The sequence below is a fragment of the Hypanus sabinus genome, chromosome 15 (assembly GCF_030144855.1).
Source record: "Hypanus sabinus isolate sHypSab1 chromosome 15, sHypSab1.hap1, whole genome shotgun sequence".
Taxonomy (NCBI): Eukaryota; Metazoa; Chordata; class Chondrichthyes; order Myliobatiformes; family Dasyatidae; genus Hypanus; species Hypanus sabinus.
This window is the reverse complement of record NC_082720.1, coordinates 43,974,669-43,987,716: the sequence shown is the minus strand read 5'-3', so window position 1 is coordinate 43,987,716 and position 13,048 is coordinate 43,974,669. Positions and strand designations below refer to the sequence as shown.

At 40.2% G+C, this 13,048-nt stretch overlaps 1 protein-coding gene across 6 annotated transcripts in view; it reads left to right on the top strand.

The window, feature by feature from the left end:
• Positions 1 to 13,048, top strand: part of LOC132405456 (endothelial cell-specific chemotaxis regulator-like) — a 48,542-nt gene that overhangs the window by 22,762 nt on the left and 12,732 nt on the right. The gene's annotated exons all lie outside the window — the stretch shown is intronic.

Genomic DNA, 13,048 nt, shown 5'->3' with positions numbered 1-13,048 from the left:
TCTATGATAGCTTCACATTCCTCAAGGTCTCCCACACTGGTGATACTGAAAAAATATTAATTTACTTGAACTTCAAGCACATTTCCTTTTTTATCCTGATTGGCCATCATCCTGTTCTTCATACCTTGTGATTTTCCTTATAATCTTACTAGTCTAGGCCTTCTCATGCCCCGTCTAGCTATCTTAAGTCACTTCTTAAGCTCCTTCCTGGTTACCTTGTAACTCTCAAAAGCCCTGTCTGATCTTTCCTTCCTAAACCTTAAGTAAGCTTCTTTCCTCCTTGTGATTCTACATCTCTTGTCCTCCATGGTTCCATCAACCTACTATTTTTTTCCTGCTTTAATGGAAAAACATATCCAAACCCCCATGCAAGAGCTCCCTAAACAACCTCCACATCTCCATTGTGCATTTCCCTGAGCATTTCCATCGGTTTCCATTTATGCTCTCAAATTCCTGTCTGCCCCCTCCTGTTTGTTACTTTCCCATTCCTACTCCTATCCCTGTCCAAGGCTATGGTAAGATCAGACAGTTGTCAAGGTCATCTGACCAATTTCATTGACCATAAGACAAAGGATAAAAATTGGGCCATTCAGCCCATCAAGTTTCTCCATCATTCTATCATGGCTGATTTATTCACCCTCTCAATCCTATTCTCCTACTTTCTCTCTTAACCTTTGACATCCTGACTAACCAAAAATCTTTCAAACTTCACTTTAAATATATCTAATGACTTGGCTTCCTCAGCCATTCCACAGGTTCAGTACCCCCTGGCTAACAAAATTCCTCTTTATCTCTGTTCTAAATGGATGTCTCTCTATTCGGAGGTTGTGACGTCTGGTTCTAGACTCCCCCACAATAGGAAACATATTATCCACATTGATTCTATCTAGGCCTTTCAATATTCAATCGGTTTCAATGAGATTCCCCATTCTTCTAAACTCCAGTGAATACAGACTCTGAACCTTCAAACGCTCATCATACATTAACCCTTTCACTCTAAAGGAGTCAGAGGAGGTTCACAAATTGTTCTTCTACCAAACAGCATGACCATCCACTTGCCAACACTGTATTCCATCTGCCTCTATATTGCCCATCCTTCCAATCTGTCTAGATCCTTCTGCAGACTTCCTCCTTCCTCAACACTACCTGACCCACTACCTGTCTCTGTATCATCCAGAAACTTGACTATAAAACCATCAATTCCATTTTCCAAATCATTGACATATAACTTGAAAAGAAGCAGTCCCAATAATGACCCCTGCGGAAAACCAGTCACTGGCAGAAAAGGCCTCCTTTATTCCCATTCTTTGCCTTCTGTCAGTCAGCCAGTCTTCTATCCATGCTAGTATCTAACCTGTAATACCATAATCTCTTATGATGTTTAGCAGCCTCATATATGTCAAAGGCCTTCTGAAAATTCAAGGGAACAACACAATGCTAACTCTCCTTTGTCTATCCTACCTGTGATTTCCTGAATGAATATCAACATATTTTTCAGGCAAGCTTTTCCTTTAAGAAAACCATGCTGACTTTGGCCTCCAAGTGTGTATCCATGTACCACTAAACTTCATCTTTAATAATGAACTCCAGCATATTCTCAACCACTGAAATCAGACTGACTGTCCCATAATTTCTTTTTTTCTGCCTACCTCCCTTCTTAAAGAGTGGAGTGATGTTTGCTGTTTTCCAGCCCTTCAGAACCATTCCAGAACCTAGTGATTCTTGAAAGACCATTACTGATGCCACTACAATCTCTTCAGTTACCTCTTTCAGAATCCTGCTGTGTAATTCATCTGGTCAAGCTGACTTATCTACCTTCAGACCTTTCAGCTTCCCAAGCACCATCTCCTTCGTAATAACAACAACACTCACTTCTGTCTTGACACTCTTGAATTTCTGGCAAACTGCGAGTGTCTTCCACAATGAAGACTGACGCAAAATACTTATCAAGTTCATCCACCAGTTCTTTGTCCCCCATTACTAATTCTCCAGCATCATTTTTCCAATGGTCCAATATCTACCTTTGGCACTCTTTTGCTTTTTATATATTTAAAAAAACTTTTGGTGCCCTCTTTTACATTATTGGCTAGCTTAGCACCTTCCGTATTGCCCCCAGACACACCTGCCATTGCTGTTATTCTGTTATCCCTGCTAATGTCCCCTTTCAATCAACTTTGGCCATGCCTCTGTAATTTTTACTCCACTGTAATGCTGCTACATCTGACTTTAGCTTCTCTCTCTCAAGCTGCAGGGTGAATTGTATCATATTATGATCACTGTCTTCTAAGGGTTCTTTAACCTTAAGCTCTCTAATCAAATCTGGATCATTACACAACACTCAATCTAGAATTGCCTTTCCCCTAGTTTGCTTAACAACAAGCTGCTTGAAAAAGCCATCTCACAGGCATTCCACATATTCCTTCTCTTGGGAATCCTGATTTTGCTTTTCTACTTGAATGAATGAATGAACGAATGAAAGAAATTTTATTTCTATCTGTACAAGCATCATTTTCAACGATGATTTCATAAGACAAAATTAAATAATAAAAATCTTTAAAACAGACCGAAAGGGTGTTCAGAATATCTGCTGTGGTTAGTACTGTTGTACAATGAGAATATCTAAGGCACAACTTGTTACAGAGTCGTCAATTGAGTTCAAAACGGAAGCAACAATGGGCAGCTTAGAAATTGTTTTTGCTCTTTGCTTAACCATTCTAAGGTTATGAGTTAACTTCTAAAACAGGTTGTTCTTTGTCAAGAGATCAGGTGCATGGGCCTCTCTCTTTTCATTGGGCTTGCTTTTAGTTCTGCTTAGTGTCCGCTTGTCTGATCCAGACAGAGTTCCCATTATTAGTCAGCAACAACCTGTAAATGGAGCAGACTGCATATGGCATTAGATAGTCTCTGGCCTTACAAGGAATACATTAAATGGTCATTATTAACAGCCATGCAAACAAGAAAGATTGTTGTATATTATATTAATTACTGATCTTAGTATCAAATATTGAGAAATTGTTTATTCACCCTGTAGGACTTGTTGAGTTCTGTGTTCATTAGCTTCTTTGTAAAGAGCTTGCTAATGTAAAATCAGAGTGTATGCTAATATTGCTCAGTCATTGCCCTACTTTAATTGGAGTTCACAACAACCATATGTGAAGGGTGTATGCAAGGAAAGTAAGACTGGAATGCTGTTTCGCTGGTCTCTTCTCCCTTCAGCCATAATTCTCTGAGAGTTATGGACTAGCAAATTAAATATAATAGTCATTAAATTTGTCACTCAGAACCATTCAGACAGTTTAGAAGTATTAAACTCATTTATGCAATACCACTTCAAACGTGTTAAACTTGTATTCATACATTGGGGAAGAAAATAATAAAGAAATACCAACATGTATTTTAGCTAAAAAAACAATAGCATCTTTTGGGCACTTACTTCTTTTGTATCTAGAGTGTATATTTAGCTCGACTCAAGATAAGTAGTAGTTAGATGGGAAGGTGCCAATTATAGAAGAGACCAATCAAAATAAAAAACAAAGGAGTGCATTTCTTCATGTGCTGGCATATATAGTCACAATTGTGCCACAATTGTAAAATATTCAGAGCTGTGTTACTTAGGTAGGGAACACCACAAGAGTCATTTTATTCCCCTCATTAACAGAGATATACAGTTTACAAACAGATAGCCAGGAAAAATGCACCTTAATTCATTATGGGTATCTTTGTATTGAAGAAGCTTAAAGTTTGCTAGCTGTTGTGATCTGATACATTAACTGCACAATAAAACAATTGGTTCAGCAACTCCAAGTTTAAATAGAACAAGTCTTAAAATGTCAATGGGAGTGATAGTAAAAGGCTAGGAAAAATGGAATTCAAGTACATATTCCAGAGTACCACGTTCATTTTTGTTTTATTTTAAACATGTACCAGAAATTCAGTAGCTCTTAATGTGGGCGGAGGACTGTGGGAAAAATCTGCTGTTGGTGGGGCAGTGGAAGTTTTGTGTTGCTGAGTGGGACCCCTGGATGCTCTTGCATACAACATGCTGGATGAGCCAATTAGTTTATGTCTATAATTTAAACTCTGTGATTCAGCATTATGCCACTAGATGGCAAATGCTCCCACAAAATATCGACTAGAGTATAGCAACACAACAAACTACCAAACCCTTTCTGCTTCAAGCCTTGCAGTATCTTGAGATAAGTGAGTGTTAAGAAATAAACCATTTGCTGGAGGGAAGAAACCCTCCAGACAACCCAGAAGCTTTAAGAAGTAATAACTAAGGAAGTCAGAGATTGTATAGCATTAAAGAAAAAGAAGTATGACAGGGCTAAGATGAGTGGGAATACAGATGATTGGGAAAGTTTTAAGGAACAGCAGATCTTAACTAAAAAAGCAATACGGAGAGAAAAAATCAGGTATGAGCTCAGTCTAGCCAGGAATATTAAAGGGGATAGCAAAAGCTTTTTTAGCTATGTGAAGAGAAAGGAGATAGTTAAGAACAATGTTGGCCCCTTGAAGAATGAATTGGGAGAAATTGTTATGGGAAACAGGGAAATGGCAACAGAATTTAATGCGTACTTTAGATCTGTCTTCACCAGGGAGGACACAAGCAATCTCCCAGATGTATGGATGGGCCAGGGTCATAAGATATCAGAGGAATTGAGACAGATTGACATTAGGAAAGAAACTGTGATGAGTAGACTGGTAGGACTGAAGGCTAATAAATCCCCGGGTCCAGATGGTCTGCATCCGAGGGTTCTAAAAGAGGTGGCTCAGGAAATTGCGGATGCATTGGTAATCATTTTCCAATGTTCCTTAGATTCAGGATCAGTTCCTGAAGATTGGAGAGTGGCTAATGTTATCCCACTTTTCAAGAAGGGAGGGAAGGAGAAAACGGAGAACTATCGCCCTGTTAGCCTAACGTCAGTCGTGGGGAAGATGCTTGAGTCCATTATTAAGGACGAAATAGTGGCACATCTAGATGGCAGAAATAGGATTAGGCCGAGCCAGCATGGATTTACCAAGGGCAAATCATGCTTGACTAATCTGTTGGAGTTTTTTGAGGGTGTAACAAGGATGTTAGATGAGGGTAAGCCAGTAGATGTTGTGTACCTAGATTTTCAGAAAGCATTCGATAAGGTGCCACATAGGAGATTGGTGAGTAAAATCAGAGCTCATGGCATTGGGGGCAGGGTTTCAACATGGATAGAAAACTGGTTGGCAGATAGAAAACAAAGGGTAGCAGTGAATGGGTGTTTCTCAGACTGGCTGGAGGTGACTAGTGGGGTACCACAGGGCTCTGTATTGGGACCACAGCTCTTTACGATTTATGTCAATGATTTAGATGAGGGCATTGAAAACTATATCAGCAAGTTTGCTGACGATACTAAACTGGGTGGCAGTGTGACATGCAAAGAGGACGTTAGGAGAATACAGGGAGACTTGGATAGGCTGAGTGAGTGGGCAGATACTTGGCAGATGTCATTCAATGTGAATAAATGTGAAGTTATCCACTTTGGAAGCAGGAACAAGAGGGCAGAGTATTGTCTGAACGGTGTCGAGTTAGGTAAGGGAGAAATGCAAAGAGACCTAGGAGTCCTAGTTCACCAGTCAATGAAGGTGAATGAGCAAGTGCAACAGGCAGTGAAGAGGGCAAATGGAATGTTGGCCTTTGTTACAAGGGGAATTGAATACAAGAGCAAGGATGTTCTTTTGCATTTGTACAGGGCCCTGGTGAGACCACACCTGGAATATTGTGTACAGTTTTGGTCTCCAGGTTTAAGGAAGGACATTCTGGCAATTGAGGAAGTGCAGCGTAGATTCACTAGGTTGATTCCTGGGATGGCAGGGCTGTCTTACGCAGAGAGATTGGAGAGATTGGGCTTGTACACGCTGGAATTGAGGAGATTGAGAGGGGATCTGATTGGAACGTTTAAGATAATTAAAGGATTTGATAGGATTGAGGCAGGAAATATGTTCCAGATGTTGGGAGAGTCCAGTACCAGAGGGCATGGATTGAGAATAAGAGGTCAGTTATTTAAAACAGAGTTGAGGAAGAGCTTCTTCTCCCAGAGAGTTGTGGAGGTGTGGAATGCACTGCCTCGGAAGACGGTGGAGGCCAATTCTCTGGATGCTTTCAAGAAGGAGCTGGATAGATATCTGATGGATAGGGGAATGAAGGGATATGGGGACAAGGCAGGGACTGGGTATTGATAGTGAATGATCAGCCATGATCTCAGAATGGCGGTGCAGACTCGAGGGGCCGAATGGTCTACTTCTGCACCTATTGTCTATTGTCTATTGTCTATTAACTGCAGCACCTAATGAACCCATCTAATTCCTTTGGCTGGATATGGCTCCAAATCATTACAGGTGATCAAGCGCTATCTTAGCATGTCAAAACTCTCTGGTATTTAACAAATTACATACTTCCATAGTTTGTGTTAATGCTGCCTAAATCTTCACTTGTCTAAATCATGCTCTATGATTGATTCCCATTTTAATCCATAAACTGCAGGATCTTTATCCTTATACTCATCCAGCTCCCAATTAAAATTATCTGTGGAATTGGTTTTCACCCATATTTTCAGGTAGAGGGAACTAGGACTTTACAAATGAATTGTTATCTCCCAAGATAAAATGTCCTACTCTAAATCTTTTCTTATATCTAAATACTTCTCAAGTATCGTATTTTCCTCTGTGATTTCCACATACTTCATTACTTCACAACCATGAGTGGTGAATTCTTGGATTGTGAGAAGTAATTTCAATAGCCTGTGGAAACAGCCATGTGGTTTGTAACTGGATTTCAATCTCATTGCTTCTCATGCAATCAGCATGTCTACTTTCCGTTGCTAATTACCATGGTTACAGTCAGAGCTAACCCTGCTGCTGAGTGCCTACATATGTCAACAAAGGCAGATTATTGTCAGTAGCATTACCACTTAGAGCAAGCCTACCTATACTTTTTGAAATAGAGATGCATTGTGGTTTCTGCAAAGTAGTAAAAATTGTTGAGGAGCTTGTACTAAATTAAAAAAATATATAATAATTGTATAGCTTGAGACAGCAGCCTCCAAGATTTAATGGTTTTTGCATGAATGTTTAAGTGGAAAAGGTGTAGCGGAGAAGAGATATATACAATCTAGAGAGTCAAGAGGCTCTTCATACAGTCTCTATATGACTTGATAACTAAAGTGTCCATTGCTAGGACTCAAGCATTAGATGCTGTATCATAAAAGATCTCTGACTTGAAGATCAGAAAATGCATCCTCAAACTCCATATACCAGCAATAGCACCACCAATTTTGGACTCTGATCAACACACACTCATCTATCAATAATGCCAATTAAATTCTTATTTGGCTCTGTATCAAGCCTCACACACACCTCACTGTTTGGACAATCTGCCAGGTATTTAACTAGGCACTCATTACTGGAACACTCTGACTTACTTGCCGCTGTCATGTTGAGCAACATGGCATTAACCTGCCAGTTCTGTAGCTGACCTTAGAGATAGTCTTCTCCCTCTTGTAATGTTTAATGGCCATTGGCAGACCGACCTAAGGTGCATTACCTTCATGTACTGTGTTAGAGCGTGAAGCAAAGAGACAGGAAGTATACCTACTGAATTCACCACCTTAAAAATCCCTCAAATAATATCAAAAAGTCTAATTACTTTTCAGAAAGTCAAATGCTCACATATATACATTTTGATGGCAAACATCCTAACAAACTTTCCATGTTAAACTGAGTCTGTCCCACAGATCTCAATGAAACAATTAAATGTTTCCTTTGCACCTTACAGGAATTACATTCAGACAATTAATGCTGCACCATTTCTTAACAAGTACACTCCTTACAAATGCTCATATCATGCATATTAATTTTGAACAAGGAGTTGTTCAACCTGGAATGTCCAATACGTAAATGTGTAAATATAATTTCTTCCTTCATTTAATATGCATCTCCCAGTTGAGTTCTCACCATTCTCTGAATTTTATATAAATACCATCTTTTCTTTTCCTTATCCCAACTTTGTTCACAGTGATCAATGAACTTTGTGGCTTCCATTTCCCCCTTAAGCAAAGACACCACTACATTTATATCATTAATTTTAAGTGATTGTTTGGCAACCTCATTTCTTTCAATCCCAACATTGGCAGGGATCCATAAGAAATGGATACACAGGCACAAACTACAGCTTCAACAGATGTCCAATCTCAAGAAGAATGCCTGGTCTACAATTGGAAATATCTGTTTTAATAGATTTCATGTCCGAAAAGGAATCAGAGCACAGAAGTACATAATCAGGCTGTATGTTTTCAACCTATTGCAAGACTAACATAATAGCAACTAGCTCAGATGTGAATACTAATACTTTCTCTGATAACCTTTTCTTAAATTAACCTGAAACTTTGGAACATAAACAGAAACACTTGAATGACTTGCCATTGGATCTTTTGAACCATCTGTGCTGATATTGAAGATCCGTATTATCTGCTTTGCATATATTGCTGAGCTTCCTGTACTACTGACATACAATACAATCACTCCTTTTCCTGAAGGACCAAAGCAACCACAGGCAAAGGGGAAAACCATTGCGGAGGGAAGTAAGTGGTACACTGGGACCATATTTCACATTAAAAAACCTTAAGATTTCGTGCCCCTTCATTTCCCATCTACCCCAAACTGAAGTCCCTCTGAACAATGCTCCAATACTCTACTAATATTGCCAATATTGGATGACCAACTTTATGTCCTCTGACATTAATCCAATAAACCCATTGCTGACTGTAACCTACACAAATCTAAAGATTTTTTACCAGTTTCTTCAGTAATGCCTTTGAGATTGTCAAATGAGCAGAGTCCCTTCATATCAATAATAATGCGGGAACATCATATGGGGTTCTTCTAGTTCTCATCAGCCTCTTCCACATTGGCCACAGTGCAAAGCTATCAGTTCCAGATCATATTGTACTGGCTGAAACTTTTGTTTCTTGATGATAAATGTGTGTGGTTGATCTTACAAAATATCTGTGATAACTGTGGTTGGAAGAGCCTGGGTCAATTTTGCCTTTAAGTAATTGCTAACACAATTTTCTCTAGGTAGAATTAATTTTGATTCACAGGGTTGAAATATTGCCTAATAGTTAACAAGATTGAATTATTAGGCAATATGGGAAATGGCCAATTATTCAAGTGTTGAGCATGAATGTAATTATCCTACAGTGGTACACTTGGTTTAAAAAATTACTAATTAAAAGATACAGCTATAATGGTTAATAATTACTAGTCAAAATATGACCATTCACTGTTACTAGCCCTCTTGTCTTTTAAACAAAATGATATCATATCGTTTGTAGAGCAGGAATTCAACCAGAGACAATGAAAGTGAGAGCCTTCAGTAATACTGGTCATCACTATTTGCTCATCAATTTCTGAAAAGATAAGTGATCAAACACAGATGCCCAATCAGATTCTGAATTCAGAATGAGAATCAAATTACTGAGGAAGACAGACAGCGGTAAAATACAGGGCCAATCTATTTCTGAAGTTAACAACTTTCATTTAGATAGTGTTTTTAATGGAGTAAAGAAACATATTGAGAATTATCAAGCAAAAATTACCTAAGAAATACAGTTAAAATCTCCACTAATCTGACAGGAACAGTACGTCAGTGGTGCCAGCCTGACAAATTTTTCAGACAATTCGATATTGTTTAAAGTTAATACTCCAACAAATTGGTAGCAGTGACTCTATCAGACACAATAGGGTATTTTAAGAGACTCCTGGATAGGTACATGGAGCTTAGAAAAATAGAGGGCTATGGGTAAGCCTAGGTAATTTCTAAGGTAAGGACATGTTCAGCACAGCTTTGTGGGCCGAAGAGCCTACATTGTGCTATAGGTTTTCTACGTTTCTTTGTTAAAGTGATTGTAGGAACCAAGGCTGCATCGAGTAAGGAAGATCAGGAATCGGCACCTTGATTTCTGCATAATACCCTGGCAGGATTATTGGAATGTTAAAGTAGATAATACAGCAAGACTTAATTGGAGAGGTGGATTTGAAGGAGCATTTTAATGGATGAAGGAGTGGTGGAGAAGGGATAGTGTTTAGGGAAAAGTGTCCAAACCTTAGGAAACAACAGCTGAATTTGGGGATACATAGCAAACAACTGAATTTGGGGATAAACATTGTCTGAATTAAATCACAAATAAGAGAAAATCTGCAGATATTGGAAATCCAAGCAACACACACAAAATGCTGGAGGAACTCAGCAGGCCAGGCAGCATCTATGGAATTAAGTACAGTTGATGTTTCAGGCTGAAAGCCTTTGGCAGGACTGGAGAGAAAAAAAAGCTGCGGAGTAGATTTAAAAGGTGGGGGGAGCGGAGAGAGAAACACCAAGTGACAGGTGAAACTTGAAGATGGAGGGATGAAGTAAAGAGCTAGAAAACTGATTGGTAAAGGAGACAGAAAGCCATGGAAGAAGGAAAAGGGGGGAGGACCAGCAGAGGGAGGCGATGGACGGGTAAGAAGCTAGGCTGAGAGTGGGAAGAGGGGATGGTAAATGGTGAAGGAGAATTACTGGAAATTAGAGAAATTGATGTTCATGCCATAAGGTTGGAGGATACCCAAACAGAATATAAGGTTTTCTTCCTCCAACCTAAGTGTGGCCTCATCACAACAGTGGAGGAGGCCATGGTTGGACATATTGGAATGGGAATAGGAAATGGAATTAAAATGGATGGCCACTGGGAGATCCCAGTTTTTCTGGTGAATGGAGCGTAGGTGCTCGGCGATGCGGTCTCCCAGTCTACGTCGGGTCTCACCAATATACAGGAGGCCACTCCAAGAGCACCAGACACAGTAAATGACCCCAACAGACTCACAGGTGAAATGTCACCTCACCTGGAATGATTGTTTAGGGCCCTGACTGGTAGCGAGGGAGGAGGTGTAGGGGCAGGTGTAGCACTTGTTCTGCTTGCAAGCTTAAGTGCCAGGAGGGGAAGGATGAATAGACAAGGGAGTCACGTAGGGAGCGATCCCTGTGGAATGCAAAAAATTGAGGGGGAGGGAAAGGTGTTATTAGTGGTGGAATCCCATTGTAGATGGTTAAGTCTAAATTAAAGAATATGCACATGTACCTTGCAAGTAAAGGAGGCTAAAAGACTTCCTCAATAGTTGCCTCTTTGACTTTATCCCAATCTCTCTGATCCTGTGCATGTGATAGGGACATCCAAATGTTACGGTGCCTGCCAGATGCCAGGGTCAGGGATGTCTCAAATCGGGTTCACAGCATCCTAAAGGGGTGGGTGAGCAGCCAGAAGATTTGGTACCAATTGGCACCAATGACGTAAGTAGGAAAGGTGAGGAGATCCTGAAGAGAGGTTTCAGGAAGCTAGGTAGAAAACTGAAAAGTAAAGCCTTAGGGGAATAATCTCTGGGTTGCTACCTATGCCATCCACCAGTGTGGGTAAGAATAGGATGATTTTGGCAGATGAATGCATGGCTGAAGTACTGGTGCAAGCGGATGGATTTTTGGATCATAGGGATCTCTTCTGGGGAAGGTACAACAAGCGCAACCTGAAACCGAGTTGGACCAATATCCTTGCGGGGAGGTTTGCTAGAGCTGCTTGGGAGGGTTTAAACTAATTTGGATGGGGGGGGCAACCAGAGTGATCAGACTGAGGATGGGGCATTTGGTCTACAAACAGATGTAATGTATAGTGAGACTGCTGGCAAGAAGAGGCTGAAAGTAGAGCAAAATTACAGTCAATGGGATTAGTTGAAATGTAAAAGGGGACAAAATCAAAATCAGTGATGAATAGAGGATTGAAGGTGTTATATTTGAATGCACACAATATAAGGAATGAGGTAGATGAACTTGTAGCACAGTTACAGATTGGCATCTATGCTGTTATATGTCAATGTCTGGAGGACAGAATTGATGGCATTGTGGACAGATCTGCAGATGATACAACGATAGGTGAAGGGACAGGTTGTGTTGAGGAAGTAGAGAGGCTACAGACGGACTTAGACAGATTAGAAAAATGGACAAATAAGTGGCAGATAGAATGCAGTGTAGGGAAGTGTATGGTCATGCACTTTGGTAGAAGAAATAAAACCATAGATTGTTTTCTAAATGATGAGAAAATTTAAAAATGTGAGGTGCTCAGGGACTTAAGAGTCCTCGTGCAAGATTCCCTAAGGGTTCATTTCCAGGTTGTGTCAGTGGTGAGGAAGGCAAGTGCAATGTTAACATGAATTTCAAGAGGACTAGAATGTAACAACAAGGATGTAATGTTTATAATTTATAAAGCACTGCTGAGACCTCACCTGGAGTATTGTGAGCAGTTTTGGTCTCCTAATCTAAGACAGGATGTGCTGACATTGGAGAGGGTTCAATAGAGGTTCATGTAAATGATCCTGGGATAGAAAGGTTTCTCATATGAGGAGTGTTTGATGGTTCTGGGCCTGTGCTCACTGGAATTCAGGAGAATGATGGGGGAATCCCATTGAAACCTATTAAATATTGAAAGGCCTCGATAGAGTGGATGTAGAAAGAAAGTTTTCTCTGGTGGGGGAGTGCACGATCAGAGGACACAGCCTCAGAATGGAGATGAGGAGGTATTTATTTAGCCAGTGAGTGGTAAATCTGTGGAAGTTGTTACTACTGGCAGCCCTGGAGGCCAAGTCATTGGGTATATTTAGGGCAAAGGTTGATAGATTGTTGATTAGTCTTGGCATGATGGGATATACGGAGAAGGCAGGAGACTGGGGCTGAGAAGGAAATGCATCAGCCATGATGAAATGGCAGAGAAGACTTGAGGGGCCAAATTACCTAATTTTTCTCCTTTATCTTATGGTCTCGGAGTACTCAGCTTATTTGAATTAATTGCTCTTCATCAGTTTTAATTCAATTCTTTTTCTAGATGGGGAACTTTAAATTTATTTGAACCTATTTGTAGGCCGGCTGGTGACATCAGCACCGGACTCTGGAGTGAAGGTTCCTGAGTTCGAACCCAGTCAGGCCGCTCCCGGA